The 21,336-nt window shown below is 34.0% G+C and overlaps 1 protein-coding gene and 1 long non-coding RNA gene across 8 annotated transcripts in view; both read right to left on the reverse strand.

The window, feature by feature from the left end:
• DACH1 (dachshund family transcription factor 1) overlaps positions 1 to 21,336 on the reverse strand; it is a 456,626-nt gene that overhangs the window by 96,584 nt on the left and 338,706 nt on the right. The gene's annotated exons all lie outside the window — the stretch shown is intronic.
• The window catches only part of LOC145528909 (uncharacterized), a 3,323-nt gene continuing 2,144 nt past the window's right edge, over positions 20,158 to 21,336 (reverse strand). Inside the window, exon 2 of the long non-coding RNA XR_014070785.1 lies at positions 20,158 to 21,336. This exon is cut by the window's right edge and continues 262 nt beyond it. This is a non-coding gene — a long non-coding RNA (uncharacterized LOC145528909).

Here is a 21,336-nt window from a genome sequence, read left to right on the forward strand (position 1 = left end):
GAACCTGCATCTCTAATGTCCCCTGCATTGGCAGGCAGGTTATTTACCTCTAGTGCCACCTGGGACAAAGACCAACTTACAAATATTCAAAGATAAAGATTTTCATATATAGATCTTTTTTGTCAAATTACTTAGGTAATAGTAAAAATGATGTTTGTATTATGTTGGTTTTTTTGCTGTTGCTTTTTTTTTCAAATATATTTTAAATAAAAATAGAGTATACTATGTGAAATAAAAAACAGTTAAATATTGCAGATGAAATAGCAATAGTTTGAATGAGTAACACAACACAATTATGGAAAACATGCAATGCTTTTTGGCTCTGTGTGCCTTGTAACACTGAGGAAAAATTAATGTTATTTGTTTTACTACTTAGAAGAGAGTCTGGAACAACAAATAAAACTCTCTTAGTGCTATATATCAATTCCAAGGCACACTGCACTTGCAGAAAGGAAAAAAAATACATTCTGATCACTGCTCTTATGTACTCTTCTGTTTGTTTTCTGTTTGGCAATGATTATTTCAAGATATATATATATTATATATTATAAATATATTTTATATATATATATATCTTTATTCTCTTCTTTATTAATACCTGAAGTTTGTCCTATATTGTTTGGAAAAAGTAAAATAATTTTTTTTAATTATTTAAATTTTAAAGGAGTTTATAACACTGTTCTTTTTAGAAAAGAGTAAAGGCTTAGAGAGAAACTCTAGTGGAAGGGTGAACTTGAAGCCCACTCTTAAAGTAATTGCCTTAATATAAGTTGCCTACTTGCCTTCTCAGTGTCACTTTTCTAGTTTATTTTGGTTAAAGAAGCTCTTACATGATTTAAGATTGCTAACATTTTCACAGAAGGAGAGAAAAGACAAGTAGCTCACACTTTCTGATCATTTTATGGTTAAAAAAATAATAAAATCCTTAATATTTGAAACAATATCTTGACATCAGAGTATGCCATGGAATTGATATTCAATACATATTTTTGAGTAAATAAATGCAGAAATGTAAGGACAAATCAGATTTTTAGTTTGAAAAAGTAATTTTAATTTCTTCTCCACTTTATTTCCATCTGAAATTTTTTTTAAAAGAATGTCTAAGGATAATATCTAGGTTGACTTCAGACTATCATTGTCAGGGTTTTTTTTTTTTCTTCCCTTCTTACAATCATCATGAAGAATGGAGGACAGAGGGAGATGTTAGGAAGCTTAAAGTGAGAAAAAAATACATTATAACAATATGTTGGTATGTTTTATAGTTTAAGTAGGTATCTTCCTTTTGTTAGAAAATAAATAACAGGTATCCTGCAGATATGAACATTTAGACATCTCTTATTGAGAGAGGAGTGCTTCTCTCTTGCTTTCAAGAAGAGTTATATAGTTTAACAAAGAATAGGCTTTATTTGGATTTTTTGCTTTATTAAATGAGTCATATTTATGACCCATATATAATAAACATTGCTAAGTTTACTCAAATTATTTCAGAACACAACTGAACTTCAAATACACTGTGCTCATGTGCTCCTAATGAAGAAAGATCTACAGAGGGGTTTGCAATCTTTATAAACAAAAAAGATAAGTTTGTCCTTGCATAAGCATATGGAAATTGAAGAAAACTCAAATGGCAAATCTCTGATATAAAGCTATGGATGAAAACCTCTAGAATGTTTTCTGAAACACTATAATCTCATATGAGATAAACAAAGTGAAACTCTGTTTAACAAATATATTTGCATTATGAGATCATAAGTGTTTCTTTTTTAAAATAACACAGAAATAAGACTTGGCCTGTTAACTCCTGAATTATCAAAATGTAACAAGAAAGGAATGGATAAAAAATATTAGCCCTTGAGGTAGCTACATGAATCTAACGATATAGGGAAATATGAGTTGCATGTCCAATTGTTTTAAATAGTTGTTATAAGTGTTGTCACTTTGTGTGCTTGTTTGTTCTCACAAGTGTTGCACTCAAAATAAGTTGGTAAAACGAAAAACACAGGTTCATGACTTAAAGACCTCTTTCAAATGCCTGTTCAATGATATTGAGCTTTTAGGCCTCTTAAAATAAATATAAGAATCTATTTTTATATAATTAGTTTGAGGAAGAACCACATTAATATAAATGCAGACTGTGTCTGACACATAGTAGGTACTTAATATACTCTTGCTATTATTGGAAGGATAATTTTCCAGTTTCATGCATAAAGCAAAAACTAAGCTAATCATATTCATGCATCACTTCTTCTAAGATCTATAATAGTCAAACCATGATAAAATCGTTGGTTGAATATTGTCAATTGTTAAGCCTTTATATTCTCTGCCATTTTTAAAAGACAACTCATCTGGCAACAGTTCTTTGGGTTTTCAAATATATTGCATTATTAGATTATGACATTAAAATTGAAACCTACAAGAGTTTGTGGAAAAGCAATATTGCCTTTCTATTTAAGAATTGGTTTTAACTTTAGAACTACTGAGGGGAGATGAAAAACATTTACAAAATTATGAATTTTTAAATCAGTTTTCCAAACTTTTTCAAACATTCAAACCCCAGTTTCTAACATTTGTTATTACATATTATACTGTTCTACCAAAGCAATCTAGAAGTGTGACTCCAACACCAACATAATGTAGTTGGAAAAGATGTACCAAAATAAAAACAAATAAGTCTATCTTTCACAGTAACTAATTATAAAAAGCTTACACTATTGATGAAAGAAGAGATTTTTGGAAAAGAAAAGAAAAGCTCTAGTATGTTCGTATGCTTAAAGATTCCTGATATACTGTAAGCATTCAGTAAATAACCACTGACTTCCCTCTCTTTCCCATTATTGATTGAATCATGAGAATAATAATAGCTTCAGGAAAAAAATGCTTTTGTCTTAATAATCCATGACAACAGCACTAATTATATCTTCTGCTTTGTATTTGCTTTAGTGTCTTAAATAATTGGAATATATGTGATGATGGCAAGTTTGTATATGAATATAGTTCTCTCTTAATCTTATGTGTGAAATGAAATTTTCAGGTTAACAAGTTGATAAGGTCCTGCCTGGAGAAGGAAATGGCAACCCACTCCAGTGTTCTTGCCTGGAGAATCCCAGGGATGGAGGAGCCTGGTGGGCTGCCATCTATGGGGTCGCAGAGTCGGACACGACTGAAGTGACTTAGCAGCAGCAGCAGCAAGAGCCTGCCTAATTTCAAAACTATAATGCATTTTCCTACATATCTTAAATATCATATTTAGAAAAATTAGTGACAAGTGAATCTAAGAAACATTGGGAGACATTTTCACTCTATTATAAACAACGTATTTAGAGTTACCTACTTCGATCAGGAAACCACTGTTTTTAGAGCAAATAGTTCAAAAGTTGTTTAAACTATTTTTTTGGAAAAATATAAAAATACAATAGCATTGTTTTTAATGTTTAGGAGAATATAATGGAAACTCCGAGTTGCAGAAAGCTCTTCAAAGTGTACTTCATAAGATTTTTTTTTTTGGTCCCACTTTTCTGTTAATTGCCATCAGACAATTTTTCTTGTATTTCCCTCATCAGTCTATTTGGAGGTCAGCATCCAAAGGAATAAATGAAAGTCTCATATGTAATTTATTTTTTTTCAAATTTAAAAATTATCATGGGAAAAGCAAAAGACATTGACATAGGAAAACAAAGTCAAGAGGAAACTCCAACCTTGACCATTACTTATCTGCCTGTTTTTTCTCAGTGCTTTAAATTAGGCTTAAGCTGTATAATATTGAAATCATTATAAAAACTTCAAGATTGGGGATGAACAGATATATACTACTATATAAAAAACAGATAAACAAAAAGGACCTACTGTATAGCACAGGAAACTATATTCAATATTTTATAATAACCTATAATGGAAAAGAATCTGAAAAAGAATATATATATATATATATATGTATAAGGCAATGGCACCCCACTCCAGTACTCTTGCCTGGAAAATCCCATGGATGGAGGAGGCTGGTAGGCTGCAGTCCATGGGGTCGCTGAGAGTCGGACACGACTGAGCGACTTCACTTTCACTTTTCACTTTCATGCATTGGAGAAGGAAACGGCAGCCCACTCCAGTGTTCTTGCCTGGAGAATCCCAGGGACGGCGGAGCCTGGTGGGCTTCCGTCTATGGGGTCGCACAGAGTCGGCCACGACTGAAGCGACTTAGCAGCAACAGCAGCTATATATCTTAAGCATTGTAAATCAACTATACTTCAATTTAAAAAATCTTGACCATAGTTATTTCAAGATTATATTCAATTCATATATGCCACTTTAAATAATCTCATTAAAATTAGTTGAAGGACTTTTTCAACATGTTGTCAACGTTTTATATAAGAACCCCTTCTCTCTCTCTCCCCACTCCACCCCCAGTGGCACAGAGAGAGACTCACATAAACACACTAGAAGCTTGGTCAGGAAATTAGACATCTTATCTTTGGGTCTGTTCAATAAGGACCAATAACCTAGGCCTGCAGCACTCTTCATGATAACTGCTTTTACAAAATGAAATTTTGACTTCTTCACAGCTTAGCTACAAGAAGACAGTATCAGTGGATTGCATTTCTGTGCATATGAGGAGTAGTAAAAGATTTCAGCATCTGACAGGGGAAAATAAATAACTGATTAAAAAAGAAAATCTTTAAAATGTTCTCTTAGTGCAAGGCAGCATTTTTTATGTGGATTTACATTTTTATTATTGTTTACTTTCTTGATAGACTGAAGGTATACTACATATGAACTTCCCTGGTGGCTCAGAGGTTAAAGCGTCTGCCTCCAATGCCGGAGACCCGGGTTCGATCCCTGGGTCGGGAAGATCCCCTGGAGAAGGAAATGGCAACCCACTCCAGTATTCTTGCCTGGAGAATCCCATGGACGGAGGAGCCTGGTAGGCTACAGTCCATGGGGTCGCAAAGAGTCGGACACGACTGAGCGACTTCACTTTCACTTTTCATACTACATATGGAGTACATAAATTGAATGAAGAATACAAATATCAATAACTACAAAAAAGGACATGAACCTTTTAGGAAATACTTGTTAAGATCCAATTATCATTGATATTTTAACTGTGTGCTCACTCTGTTGAGGTTTGGAATCATTGAGTAATATTTATTACCTTAATAACATCAACACAAATCATAAAAAAAAGGAAAAATATCTTGAATTATATTGAAGTTTTACTTTTACAATTAATGAAAATATCAGCACCAGATCTTTTAGCTTCTAGAGAGTAAATGATAGCTTGATAGTTTTCAAAGTCAGGAATTGCAGCTACGTGGAATGGAGAGACATAAAGAAACAGCATCTAGATTTTAAAATAATATATCCTAAATCTTAGATTAGAAAAAAAATCTTCTGAAAGAGGCAAATGATGATGATGAAGATGAAGTAATATTTATGATGATTAAAAACTGTGAATTCCGTTGTCAGAGAATAATATGAAAATACTAAAGTTACAGCTCATATTTTTAATAGTGTATATGTACTATTTGAAAGGGGAAAAACTTTAAATTTATGACTAAATCCACTAAAATGAAATTGTGTTTTTAGTTTGCTCTATGAGTTTTCCAATACAAATAAAATTGCTGCAATTTTAAATAAATTATTTGGATATATTATAGAAAATTTTATTTTCCTCTAAAAGAGATTAGAACAACAAATTAAAAGAAAAGGGAGATGAAAACTTTGACTTCTTAACCCAGAATAATACTTAATGTATTGGAGCATCTGTAAAATCTTTGCAGTAAGTATAAAATGTAATTAAGCTAACTTCATAATGTAGAAAAATTATATTTAGAAAACTGAGCTTATATTTGTATAACTATCTTGTTATGTCATAATATTGTATAACATAAAATACTGATTTAAAATTTGGTATAGGAAAACAAAGACATTTTCTTCTAGAAATTGATTATATTTTTAGATGTCATAGACATAATAATGTGCATTTAATGTGTAAATTTTCTTTATAAAATTGAAAATCCCAAAGGGTTTGTAGCATATTTAAGAACTTACTAATAATGTATTAATACTAATGTACTAATACTAATAATGTATTACTAACATTTTTTATTATGATTGGGAAAATGTTTATTAATTAAGTAATCAATGATAATGTAGTGAAAGTGATTATCAAATTTTGGTCATGGAATCTTCGGTCTCTGTAAATTTGATATAGAAAGTAACAGTGAATTTTCTTTATTTTATAGACATGGTAAATTCCTTAACAGATTCTGTGGATTACAAAAGGTTAAAATCAATTCAGATAAATACTATTTTCCCCAAACAAGGACTTTGATGGTGAAGATACTTTGCATTAAAATATTTGCATGGAACACTTAAATATTTTAGTGTGTTCACGTACTTTATTTATTTTATAAAAACCGGGGTCACCAATCTTCATTTTTGATAACTTTCCAAAAAACATAAATCTTAATAAAATGCATGCCAAATAAAAATATTTTTATATATATTTTGAAGATTCAAAAAGATATTTAAAGATGTCTTTAAAAGTGTCTTGAACAATGGTTTAGCATTGTCTCCCAAGTTGACTAAATTAAAGGGAACATATGCATTTAAATGTACACATTTTAGTTTGTTGGATGGTTTTTTTTTGTTTGTTTTTTTTTTTTGGAAAATAATGAGTGAAAATTCTGCACCAAAATTAGGGTTGAAAATGGCTATACATGGCATTATTTTTTCTTTGAGTGATTAATGCCTGTATTTGTTTTATTTGATAAAGAATTATATGTACTCTCATTTTAAAAGTAAATGATTAAGAAGACTGTATTGATTTGATCCTCGTAAACTCTATTCTAGTAAAAACTTAACAAATATAGCTGTACCTACACTTAACATTCCGTAAAAAAAGTGTGATAGTCTAATTCAAATAGTTTTTAATCTTTAAATGTTAAAGATTTAACACTTTATATAATTTAAGCAGGAGAAACCTTTTTCAAGTGAAATTTTGTTTCTTAAGTTAGAGATAGAGCTACTTTGGTTAAAGGATTAGTCCATGGAATGCTGTGATCTCATCTCACTCCATTCCTGAGACATCCTCTCTTTTCAAAATCCTAAGGCTTAATGGAAAATATTTAGAAGATTATTGACAGGCAGTGTGCTCTGGGTAACAGCATATGGGAAATGACAGACATTTCTCAACAATTGTTCCTTGACTGCATTTTCTACCAAGCCACAATGAATATAAGTAGTTTTTACTTTTGTTGTAATTCTATGGCAAACTTCATTTCTCAAATCAAGCTTAAGCATGATGGAATGCAATCACTCTACTAATACTTTGAGAGTTTTGTCTGTATGGCCACTCAACTCCATGATGAACTAAAAGTGGTAACCCTGACTTTGCAAAAAAACTCACGCCTCAGTGTAAGAGATACACTGATTTCTCTTTTCCTATCATACTTTCCATTATGAAATCTATTACCAAGTTCACTCAGCACCACTCCAAGCAAGCAATTTCTCTCCATTTTAGTTGCCAACACCTTAGTCAAAGTCACCAACATTTCTCACCTATACTCTTTAATAGCCACTTAACTAGCTTCTTCTTCAATTTTAGCTCCTTATCCCATTATATATTATATATTTGCAATACAAAAGCCACTTAAAATTATGTCTTTCCCCTACTTAAAATCCTCTATAGATGCTATGTTTTTGTTCAGTTGCTAAGTTGTGTCCAACTCTTTGTGACCCTATGGGCCACAGCACACCAGGCTTCCATGTCCTTCACTATCTCCCAGAGTTTGTTCAACTCATGTCCACTGAATCGGTGATGCCATACAACCATCTCATTCTCTGTCACCCCTTCTCCTCCTGCCCTCAATCTTTCCCAGCAACAGGGGCTTTTGCAGTGAGTTTGCTTCAAAACAATGGATGCTTATAAAATCCAAACTTCTTTTCATAGACTATAAATAATCTGGTCCCTTCCTACCTTCCTGACCTCTTAACATGTTGTGCACCTTAATCTTTATGAGCCAGCCACCAGGTTTCATGTCAGGTTCCTTCTCTCAGGGCCATTGACTTGCTAGTCCTTCTAAAATGAGTCCCCAGCCATCTCCAATGGCTGCCAGGCATTCTCTTGTCATTCAGATCTTAGTTCAAATACTTGTCATTCAAGACCCCAGAGAAACTTCTTGGGTCAATTTTCTCATAACACCCTACCTAGTTCTTATCACACGACCCCATTTTGTACTTCTTATAGCACAAAGTACCATCTGATATTCCTTCATATGTTGGCTTCCCTAGTAATTGTTCCCTTGTTTATAGTTGATCTCTGATGAGAAGATAAACTTTATATTAGCAAAGGATTTTTAAAAATCTTCTTCAGCACTAAGCCCCCAGGGGCTAGGCCAGTGCTTGGTATTCAGGCTTCAATGAATAGCTCTTGATTTTAAAAAAGCGGGGGGGGGGGGGTGTCTAGGGAGGAGAAGGAAGGAGAGAAAAAAAATCTCAAGAATGTGTGTTGTTACAATGTTCACTTCTATGGAGAAATGCAACAGAGCCATCAGTGGCTCCTTCATACTTAATCATTGCTTCTTCAATGCCACCTTGGATATATTGCAGTTGCTAGATTAATCACACTGCAATTTTGGAGATATCAAGGGAACATTTCAAGCAAGGATGGGCATGATAAAGGACAAAAACATTAAGAACCTAACAAAAGCAGAAGAGATTAAGAAGAGGTGGCAAGAATGCACACAGGAACTATATAAAAAAGGCTTCAATGACCTGGATAACCACGATGGTATGTTCACTCACCTATAGCTGGATATCCTAGAGTGTTAGGTCAAGTGGGCCTTAGGATGCATTCCTATGAACAAAGATAGTGGAGGTGACAGAATTTTAGCTGAGCTATTTAAAATCCTAAAAGATGGTGCTGTTAAACTGCTACTCTCAATATGTTAGCAAATTTGGAAAACTCACCAGTGGCCACAAGATTGGAAAACTCAGTTTTCATTTCTTTCTCTACGAAAGGCAATGCCAAAGAGTGTTCAAACTATGGTACAATTGTGTTCATTTCACATGCTAGCAAAGTTATGCTCAAAATCCTTCAAGCTAGGTTTCATCAGTACATGAACCAAGAACTTCTAGATGTACAAGCTGGATTTAGAAAAGCAGAGGAAACAGATCAAATTGCCAACATCTGTTGAATCATGGAAAAGCAAGGGAATTCCAAAAAAAAAAAAAACAAACTACTTCTTCTTCATTAACTATGCTAAAGCCTTTGACTGTGTGGATCACAACAAACTGTGAAAAATTCTTAAGGAGATGGAAGTACCAGACCACCTTACCTGTCTCCTGAGAAACTTGTATAAGGGTCAAGAAGCAACAGTTAGAACCAGACATGGAACAACTGACTGATTCAAAACTGGGAAAGGAGTACAAAAAAGCTGTGTATTGTCACCTGCTTATTTAATTTTTATGCAGAGTACATCACATGAGATTCTGGGCTGAATGAATCACAAGCTGGAATCAAGATTCCTGGGAGAAATATGAACAACTTCAGATATGTAGATTATATCTCTCTAACGGCAGAAAGTCAAGAGAAACTAAAGAGCCTCTTCATGAGGGTAAAAGAGGAGAGTGAAAAAGCTGGCTTGAAACTCAACATTTAAAAAACTAAGATCGTGGCAGTGGCCCCATCACTTTAAGGCAAATAGAAGAGGAAACATTGGAAGCAGTGGCAGATTTTACGTTCTTGGGCTTTAAAATCACTGCAGGTGGTGACTGTAGCCATAAAATTAAAAGATGCTTGCTCTTGGAAGGAAAGCTGTGACAAACCTAGACAGTGTACTGAACAGCAGAAACATCACTTTGCCAAGAAAGGTCTGTATAGTCAAAGATTCAGTTTTTCCAGTAGTCATGAACAAATGAGAGTTTTACCCTAAAAAAGGCTGAGTGGGTAAGAGTTGATGCTTTTGAACTGTGGTGCTGGAGAAGACTCTTGAGAGTTCACTGGACTGCAAGGAGATCAAACCAGTCATTCCTAAAGGAAATCAACTCTGAGTATTCATTGAAAGGACTGATGCTGAAGCTGAAGTTTCAACAGTTTGGCCACCTCATGCAAACAGCTGACTCATTGGAAAAGACCCTGATATTGGGAAAGATTGAAGGCAAAAGGAGAACTGAGCAGCAGAGAATGAAATGGTTAGCTCAGTTGGTAAAGAATCCACCTGCAATGCAGGAGACCCTGGTTTGATTCCTGGGTTGGGAAGATCCACTGGAGAAGAAAAAGGCTACCCACTCCAGTATTCTGTCATGGAGAATGGAGGACTAGTCCATGGGGTTGCAAAGAATTGGACACGACTGAGCAACTTTCACAACAACCACCACCAACTCAATGGACATGAATTTGAGCAACTCTGGGAGATAATGAATGACAGAGAAGCCTGGTGTGCTGCAGTTCATGGGGTTGCAAAGAGTTGGACACGACCTAGGGACTGAACAACAACAATTTTGTCTCGTTTGTTTTTCTTATTAGAAATTGTGGCCCTTAACTGGCTATGTTCCTCTTTGTATCTCCAGTATTTGGTATGACACCTGGTGCACAGTAGCTCCTCAATACATATATGTCATTATCTAGAAATGTGTAGAAAAATGCATATGTTTGTATATACATGTATTTTTTCCATCAGGTTTTTCCTACTGAAATCATAAATACATGAGTGATATTGTGATTTTCCCTATGAGTTTAAATATAACCCACACAAAATTAACTTATTTTGTGTGTTGAAAGTGCCAGTATCTGAATTTTCACTGAACTCTTTCCAACTTCTCTAGACTTGCAAACATAACCACTCATAAACTGGATATCACATTACACTATTGTTTCTTGATCTTTAAATTTAGTTGCCCCACCCCAGGTCACAGCTTTTAGATATTCCACACTGATTGTTTCTCAAGACTAGAGTATTGTTTTTGTTCAGCCGCTTAGTTGTGTTGGACTCTTTTGAGACCCCATGGACTATAGCCCTCCAGGCTTCTCTGTCCATGGGATTTCCCAGGCAAGAATACTGGAGTGGGTTGCCATTTCCTTCTTTAGGAGATCTTCCTGGCCCGGAGACTGAATCCACATCTCCTCAATTGGCAGGCGGGTTCTTTACCACTGAGCCACCAGGAAAGCCCAGGCTACAGTATAGAAGAATTAAAGTAATACTAAGGTTAAAAATATTATTTGAATTTATAAGATTAAATATCTGAAGCCATCTTAAATTTCATCATTTTATTAAGAAGGAGATAAGTGTAGTTCTATGAGTTTTTGTTCTTGTCGTTGTTCTGTTTATTTTCCTTCAAGGAGAATTACTTTATGCAAAACTGATTTTGTCTGCAGTATTTGAAGATATAGAAGTGACGAAAGGGACCTTGAACGATCTTCCCTACCTATATAAGAATTCTGAGCAAGGAAAGGGACTAGAGAGAACACAGCTAAGAGATTGTGAACTTAGATTGTGAACTTAGGAGGAAACGATGACACTACATTTACACAGAATCATGTAATTCCTATAGTAATTTGGACTATATTTACCATTTGAGTTTACTACTAAAATGTTCATATGTAGTTTGAATGGTATAGAGTTACTGCATTTCTCACTACTGCATTTTTACTCCTCTGATGTCATTATCAATAATAAGAACCAAGTAATTAATTCCATGAGGCCATAAGGCCAGTCATACGCTCTCTAGTAAGCTAAAAAAGACTCTAATATCCAATAAAAAGAGTGAATGAGGCTCCTAAAGATCTAACAAGAAAGCTAGACCCATGAAAATAGTTCCTGAAGCCCTGGGATCATGTACTTTAATACCAGATCTGCAGAAAACATGTATCCTCAAGTGTTAGTAAAGCCAGTAGTCTGAAATAATCAAACTTTCACACAAATCTCCCCAGAGAAGTAGTACATGTCCACTTGTGGTAGTTTCTACAGATTTTTCAAAATTGCAAGCTATGTCACATATTTAGTTAAAAAAAAAATCCCTAGGAGTGACTGAAGTTTCAAATATTAGGCACTTTTGTGACTACAGAAGTCTACTTTTATTTGTTTTAAATCAAGAGTTTAGCATCGAGTTAAACATGTTTTTTTTTTGGGGGGGGCATGTCAATTTTGTTTAATCTTTCCTATTATTTGTAAAGGAGAGACTGACTAGGAGGTGAAAGACTTTAACTCTGAAAACACTAAGGCAAAGATGGAAGAAATTTGAGGAGATATAAAAAAAGTGGAAAGACATTTCATGTTCATGGATTAGAATAATGAATACTGTTAAAATGTCCATACAACCCAAAGCAATCTACAAATTCGATATAATCCCTATCAAAATGCCAATGGTATATTTCAAACAACTGGAAAGGATAATTCTAGGTGCATCTAGTCAAAGCTATGGTTTCTCCAGTAGTCATGCATGGATGTGAGAGTTGGACTATAAAGAAAGCTGAGCGCTGAAGAATTGATGCTTTTGACTGTGGTGCTGGAGAAGACTCTCGCGAGTTCCTTGGACTGCAGGGAGATCAGATCAGTCAATCCTAAAGGAAATCAGTCCTGAATATTCATTGGAAGAACTGATGCTGAAGCTGAAACTCCAATACTTTGGCCACCTGATGCAAAGAACTGACTCATTGGAAAAGACCTTGATGCTGGGAAAGATGGAAGGCAGGAGGAGAAGGGGCAACAGAGGATGAGATGGTTGGATGGCATCACCAACTCAATAGACATGAGTTTGAGCAAGCTCCTGGAGTTGGTGATGGACAGGGAAGCCTTGGAGTGCTGCAGTCCATGGGGTCGCAAAGAGTCAGACATGACTGAGCGACTGAACGGACTGATTGAACAGACTGTGAACAGTCAAAACAATACTAAGGAAGAAGAACGAAGCTAGAGATTTCATGGTCCCTGATATCAAACTACTACAAATCTAACCTTGTCAAAAGAGTAGTGTTGTACAAGATGTGGAAAAAAAGGGGACCCTCATACACTGTTGGTGGGACTGTAAATTGATGCCACCACTGCGTAAAATAGTATGGAGGTTCCTCAAAAAATCAAGAAAAAAACTACAACACAGCTATTCCACTTTCGAATATTTATCCAAAGAACAGGAACATACTAATTCAAAAAGATATATACATCCCTATGTTTACTGAAGCATCATGTACAAGATATCAGTTAATTGGAAATAATCTAATTGTCTCTCAACAGATGAATTGATAAAGAAGGTGTGGTATATATGTATAATGAAATATTACTCAGCCACAAACAGAAACAGTGCTTAGCCATTTGCAATAACATGGATGGGTATACGAGTTATGATGCTAAGTGAAGTAAGTCAGACAAAGAAAAGCAAATACCTTATGATCTCATTCATATGTGAAATCTAAAAATAATAATAATAATAAAAACAACCAACAAACAAAATGAAACAAAAATGAACTCATAGATGGAGAGAACAGAACAGATTAGTGGTTCCCAGTGGGGAAGGGGGTTAGGAGTTAGCAAAATGGGTGAAGGAGTCAACTGTACAATAATGGATAATAGCTAGACTTGTGTTAGTGATCACTTTGCAGTGTATACAGATATTGAATTATAAGGCTATGCCAAAGCCTTTGACTGTGTGGATCACAATAAACTGTGGAAAATTCTGAAAGAGATGGGAATACCAGACCACCTGACCTGTCTCTTGAGAAATCTGTATGCAGGTCAGGAAGCAACAGTTAGAACTGGACATGCAACAACAGACTGGTTCCAAATAGGAAAAGGAGTACGTCAAGGCTATATATTGTCACCCTGCTTATTTAACTTATATGCAGAGTACATCATGAGAAACGCTGGGCTGGAAGAAACACAAGCTGGAATCAAGATTGCCGGGAGAAATATCAATAACCTCAGGTAGGCAGATGACGCCACCCTTATGGCAGAAAGTGAAGAAGAACTAAAGAGCCTCTTGATGAAAGTGAAAGAAGAGAGTGAAAAAGTTGGCTTAAAGCTCAACGTTCAGAAAACTAAGATCATGGCATCTGGTCCCATCACTTCATGGCAAATAGATGGGGAAACAGTGGAAACAGTGTCAGACTTTATCTCTGGGGGCTCCAAAATTACTGCTGATGGTGATTGCAGCCATGAAATTAAAAGATGCTTACTCCTTGGAAGGAAGGTTATGACCAACCTAGATAGCATAATGAAAAGCAGAGACATTACTTTGCCAACAAAGGTCCATCTAGTCAAGGCTATGGTTTTTCCAGTGGTCACATATGGATGTGAGAGTTGGATGGTGAAGAGGGCTGAGCACCAAAGAATTTATGCTTTTGAACTGTGGTGTTGGAGAAGACTCTTGAGAGTCCCTTGGACTGCAAGGAGATCCAATCAGTCCATCTTAAAGGAGATCAGTCCTGGGTGTTCATTGGAAGGACTGATGTTGAAGCTGAAATACTCCAATACTTTGGCCACCTCATGCAAAGAGATGACTCATTGGAAAAGACCCTGATGCTGGGAAAGATTGGGGGCAGGAGGAGAAGGGGACGACAGAGGATGAGATGGTTGGATGGCATCACCGACTCGATGGACATGGGTTTGGGTAAACTCCAGGAGTTGGTGATTGACAGGGACACCTGGCGTGCTGCGATTCATGGGGTCGCAAAGAGTCGGACACGACTGAGCGACTGAACTGAACTGAACTGAACACATCCGAAACATGTAACAAAAATTTTTAATAAAATAAAAGGAGGAAGAAACATTGTTCACAGTGTAATTAAAAAGTTTAAATTTCTTTAGGAAATAATTATATATTTATATTTACCAACACACTGTAATTCATTTCTTTCCTCAATACTGCATGGTTGATTCTATTTTATTTTGTAATTATTGAATAAAATGAAAATATTGAAAATCTATGCATCAGAGTGCAAATATAACTAACGTTATAGTTCTACTATATTCACAGAATTCTATTTGTTAAGAGGAAATAATGGTGGAAATCATTTTCTCATTATTGTTCAGTAGAAACATTTCACACTGGGTCTGTTATTATTTTTTACTCATCTCCTGGTTTCCTCCTGTCTTTTGAACTTGCATGTTCTATGGCCCATAGTGATATTCATTGATGGGTGCTCCTGATATTCAGAAAAATGCTTTTCTTAGCCTCTTCTCCATAAAGTTCAGCAGCCACACAAGAGATTAGGTTTTGTGCACCCTTTCAGCTATGGATTACAAGAAATGTTTGAAAGATTCACTGGAAAAAAGCAAAATCTCTGAGAAATCACTTCCAAATTAACTATTTGATTCTCAATTATGAGTCTATAACATGTTTAGCTAACAGGAACCTACAACTTGCAATATTTTCATGAACTCTTTGAAAATCATGACAGGAACCTCTATCAATATAAGAATTTATAATGATAAAAGTAATCTATATGCACATATTCCTTACAGTTTGATTTCCTAAATAAAACTTATATCTCTTTCCACTTATTTAAAAATATTATCTAACACATATTTTATTCTTTAATGAATTAAACTTGGGTAAAATAGAAAAACTACAGCACCCTTTAATTCTCTACCATGCACTTTCCAACTCCATAAGAGCTAAAATGTTATGAAAGTTCCATAGTAGATCAGTGCATTTAAAAAGAAAGCATCAAAATAAATTAAAACTGGAAAAGAAAAAGCATTAAAAATGTAGTTAAAGGAAAACTGAATCTATTTTCAAGAGTCTATTTTTTAGTTTGTTTTAAAATATGGAAAATATAATAAAATTGATTTAAAAGAACATTAACGTATTATCAAATCTTATAATTTTCTTTGCAGTGTCAATAAGATAAATCACCAATACTATAAGATACACTTTATGAATCCCTACTTCCATGTCACTTATTCTATATTATACAGCAAATGCTTATTAGTAACATGAATTCACAAAACAATATAATAGGGAAATATTTCCAATTAGATTCAGTATTATGGCCTTAAAATGGATGCATTTATGTTAATATAAAAGTATACCTGATACATTTTATCATGCATTAGAGATTTTAATCAGGTAATCTGCACAGCATCTGGAAACCTAAGCAGAGGCAGAGTCTGCTATAACAAAGGCACTGTAACAGTTCACCTTCAGTGAAGAACAATAATGCATTATTAAATTCACTTTCCTGCTCAGTGGTTACACTTAGCTGACCACAGCAAATTTGCTCACTGCCTGGTCCTCACAAGTTGGCAGAAAAATAGATTCTGTCACATTTAACAGGTTTAGAAAATGACAGGATGCCTCTTTTGTTTTAACTATAAACCATAATCTTTCAGAAGTAAATATAATTACAAATGCCTTTGGTCATGTCATTCTTAGGACAGATAGTATATGTGGGTTATCATGGAAACATATATCACCATAACTATCATTAATAAATGGAACTGATACTACACATCAAAAAATACAGATTTTTTATGGTGCTTTCATTCTGTATAACATCATAATTCTTATGCTACAATAAAAATCTTTTTGAAAACTTATAGCACAATGGACATTATGGCAACTTGTCGGTTTTCATTTTTTTAAATTTATGTTACTCACACATTTTAGGGCATTTGTTCTACCATAAAATATATCATGTGTAGCAAACTAAATAATCAAGTTCTACAATATCTCCTAAACTAAAATTGGAGGTACTTTTTCAAGTAATTGACTAATCACCAACATAAAAAAACATCTACATGGCAGTTATCTATTAATCTCATAAAACTTCTCCTTACACACATACATGTTCTATTAATACATCTTTAAGTTTTGCTAAATACAAATTATTATATTTCATAGCATTTTTCATGAAGTAAGAAAGAAATAATGTTCTGAACTTTATTACTCCATAAATATTTTCATAAGTATATGTGTGTGTTAGTCGCTCAGTTGAGCCTGACTCTGTGACCTCGTGGAATGTAGCCCTCCAGGCTCCTCTGTCCACAGGATTCTCCAGGCAAAAATACTGGAGTTGTATCCCCCCTTCTCAAGGGGATCTTCCTGACCCAGTGATCGAACACATGTCTCCTGCATTTCAGGCAGCTTCTTTACCATCTGAGCCACCAGGGAAGCCCCATTTTCATATGTAGGTAAGTGCAAGTTATGATGTTAGTATTTGTAGATAACGAACTTCACTGACAATTTTATTTTACTAAAGTCCTGATATATAAGGTTCAATAGAAATTTCACTTTAGAATGCTTTGCAATCAGGTGCATGGAGTTAACTAGCCAACACTATTTTAAGCAAAGAAATATTGCTTCCTTGGGTGATACTATCAGTTACTCAAGGAAGTATTTTTATGGTTTCCTGGAATGACTTTCTACTGGCTGTTAAACTTTTGTCTGCATCTGACTTAATTTCTCTTAATGACTCTGATTTTTAAAAAACTGGCATGGCTTACTTTAATATTAACTTATACAAATAAACTAGACAATATCTTCAATAAGAAGGTAAATTATGGAAAATATCAATTTAAGAAAACATGCATAATGATTATTTAAGATCTTGATTATTTTTATTCTTTGCAAGAATCATTAAATTTGTAAAACATTCTATATATGAAAATTTATGTACACTAGTTTATAACATTTTTCATTACATTATTATTGATAATATCATATGAATTATTTGCTGTCATTAAACAGAGGTCCTCTACCAAAATTAAATGAAAACAATCTAAAAGTATAACATTTATGCTTGGAACATCAGTAACACTTTTACCTGGTGTTAAAAGTTAAACCTTTGTTATCTAAAAAAAGGTACACTCTGTGAAATTTGTTTTGCAATTGATTTCAATTATGTTGATTCTATGCGTTCTAAAGATGAGTTACTACAGTATTCAATGGGATTTTTTAAGCATTTAACATCTTTTAGCTTAATATCCTTTAAAAAACTTATTGACATTTATGGCAAAATCACTGATCTTTGCCTAGTTATTTTTTTCAGCATCACAAATTGCAAGATTGTAAACAAAGTATAAAAAAAGTCATCATTTTACAGGGAGAAACCATTTGCTACAAAAAGAAAAAATAACCTATCTTTGATCATCTGAATCAATTTCATACATGTTGTATTTTTTCATTTGGTGGTGGAGACTTTAAATTATTAGCCATAAATAATCGGTAGGAAAAAGGAAATACATGTGTTGATAGGTTATATTGGCTATTGATGTCATTTTCATGATTCTGAATATATGCCACTTAAAATTAGCTCCTAATAAGTAAATATTTCTCTTTGGGGGCTGGTTGAAACCAATGAGAATGGGATCATTTCTACCCCATCCATTGCCATGACTCCTGAAACAACTGACAGTGTGTGAGAGTTTCATATATGAATGATGTAAGAAGACAACATTTTCTGCAAAGAGAAAGTATAAACTCTAATTTGAATTTCTCACTGACCTTAGAAAAAACACAATTTTTCACTGTACTATGGAAAAAAGAAATACTCATAAGCCAGTCTACCTTAAGAAAGAAAGCCTCTAGCTTTAGCTATTTGAAACCAGAAGTAGGTCAATTTGGACAATAAATGGGCATTTGAGAAGATTATAATCCCAGCTATTTGTATCATATATTAGCATGTTGTATAATATGTGCGCACATATATATAATATATTCTACAATATAGATATTGTAGAATATATTAGCATATATTATTCTAAACCTATGAAGGCTTTTAGAATAAAAAGGACTATAGTGGAATCAAATATATATATATATATGAAATAAAAGATTGGAGGCTTTGGAGGAATATGAATTAATGGTAAAAATACTGGAGATTTTTCTCCAGTATTACTGGAATAGACTTCTCTCTCCTTCCACCTGCTGCCTAAACTTGAATATTGCATTTAATTTGAGATACAGCATGGACTATGACCATGTTGGGGCTGAAATGACTTAAGCTCATCATTAGAAACTCAAAAGCAATGGAAGAAAAATGTAATCCTATTGCCCACTGGCCCCTGAGTAATGTTAGGAGGAAACACTGGAATCAGCTGCACCCCAGCTGGAGTTTAGTCTTTTATAGATTTATAGTCCAATGTTGTGCTGTCTTTAATTTGGATCTAGTAAAGATGCTATGAGCTGAAAATTCATAATACTTAGATTAAAACAAGACAAATTAAAAAAAAAACAAAACTTCCAGAACAAATAAGTAAATGACAGTTTAGAGGAAAACTACAGAAAAAAAAAAAAAAGAAAACGATGTGCATAATGCTTTTCTTTCCATGTGCAGAGACATGACTTCCTGATTTCCTTCTCAGTAGACAAGGGAACCAAAATTCTTGAGCAGATAACTCTGTTAAAAATAGTTTTCTAAGTGATGCATAGAGTGTCAAATTTAAATCTTACAAGGTAAAGACTTACGCTATCCTTAAATTGCCTATCTTCCTGGATTTGGATTTTATTTTAGACAACATAAGGTGAGAAAACACTGACTTGTCTCCAAAAATCTCTTCATTGACTGTAAGACTTAATTTATGATGTAAGTCATGTCTAATCTTCCATCCTGTGTATAAATAATAGCAAAACTTAGAAAAGCATTCCATCCTTAGATCTAGGTTTGAATGGACTATTTCTGTTAAAGGTCCCCAAAAAGTGTCATGTCCTTTCCCTCATCATGAGAGATAACATGACAACATCCTTTAACACAATAGTCACTTACAGCACATCTGTTCCCTAAAGTTCTCTCATAGTTACCAGTAAAAGCAATGCACATCAGTGTCTATTACTATCCTCAGTCTAGCTACAGATTTAAAACTATACCTATTGCATGACTGGAGGGGAGGCGGAATGAAAACCCTCCTGGGTAATCATCATGGCCAATAAAATGGAAAGAAAAAACAAAGCCGTAAGACATAAAGCCATTTTTTAATAGTATTTACAATTTAGGCAAACAAGAAGTATGATATTTTTTAATAACTCCTAAGTATAGTTTTGTGACTCAGTATCATCAGTTTTATTCAAAAGCTTCTCATTAGTATGTCTTTAAAAAACAAAACAATAATGTCTCACGTCCTTCAGTTAAAATTCATCTTTGAATTTTTAGCAACAAACACTGTGCCTGCCATATAGCAGGTAATGAGGATTGTTTGCTGAATGAATGAACAAATGAAGAAAAACAGAAAATTTCTTTCTTTCTTTCTTTTTTTACCAATGGTACCTTTCTTAGAGTGTTGCTAAGAAACTATTTACAGTGATTGATTTAAAAGTACAAGATTACAATTACAAAACCATCCCATATCCTTCCATAAATGTTTCTTGGAATCGTTATCATCTTTTTGGTGTTATCACTTACATCACGTGACAATTGGTCAGATAAATCATTCACCTCTTTATTGAACACATTACAGTGCAACAGCCAAACTGACAGGCAGTGAAGATTTCGTTGTAAATAACATAGGTCCAAACTCTTGTTCACTGAACTTGAAATGGAGTGACTTAATGATTCCTATTAGTCTGCTCCAGATGTACTTTCTACCTTGCTCTCTGATCTTTGTGACTTCAAGACATGTATGTGTCCTCTGGATGATCAGTGTACTGGATGCTCCAGTAAACAGGTCAGATAGAGCACCAAAATGTGAGCGTGCAGCTTCTACTAAGCCTTGGATTACTGCACTATCCTCTCCAATCACACCTTGAAACCTGTTCCTAAGCACAGTCTCTTTCTTGATGAGACTTAACAATATATCATATAAACTGAGCGCTTAATTCTCCAAATAAAATACTGTGATTATTTTTACTACTTGTCCATTTTCACAGATGAGAAACCAAAGGCCAAGGCCAAGGATGTTATATAATGTATGAAGTTTATACCTTTAACCTAGGCTTGGATACAGAGAGATCCAGTTCTCACACTGTGCATTTTATCTCTGTGTGAGAGCTTCCACTAGGACTTGTTTCTTAGATGAATATGCAAATGCTTTGTGAACTCAAACTTTTCTCACAATACCCTTAGATTAGTTTTTGTGATGATAGAATAGAGATCAATAAATAACATTCATAAATTACAAATTAGAAGTCAACAATATAGCAAACTGATAGAGAACAACTCAAATAATTATATATTTGTTTATATGCTTCACTAGCGACCTCAAATATTTAAAAAATCCTGAGTATATAATTAATACAGAGACAATATCAAGATACACAGTTTTATTATATTTAAATCTATATTCATGTACTTCAAATGAAAAAAGAAGGAAGGAAAGAAAAAAGGAAGAGAGAAACCTTATTTTCTATAAGTAAATTTTACTGAAATAAATTAGCAAAATATAGTCCATGAAGAATTCAATTTTTCCCTTTTCA

The sequence above is a fragment of the Giraffa tippelskirchi genome, chromosome 12 (genome assembly GCF_054371585.1).
Source record: "Giraffa tippelskirchi isolate mGirTip1 chromosome 12, T2T-mGirTip1v1.2.pri, whole genome shotgun sequence".
In the NCBI taxonomy this organism is placed as follows: Eukaryota; Metazoa; Chordata; class Mammalia; order Artiodactyla; family Giraffidae; genus Giraffa; species Giraffa tippelskirchi.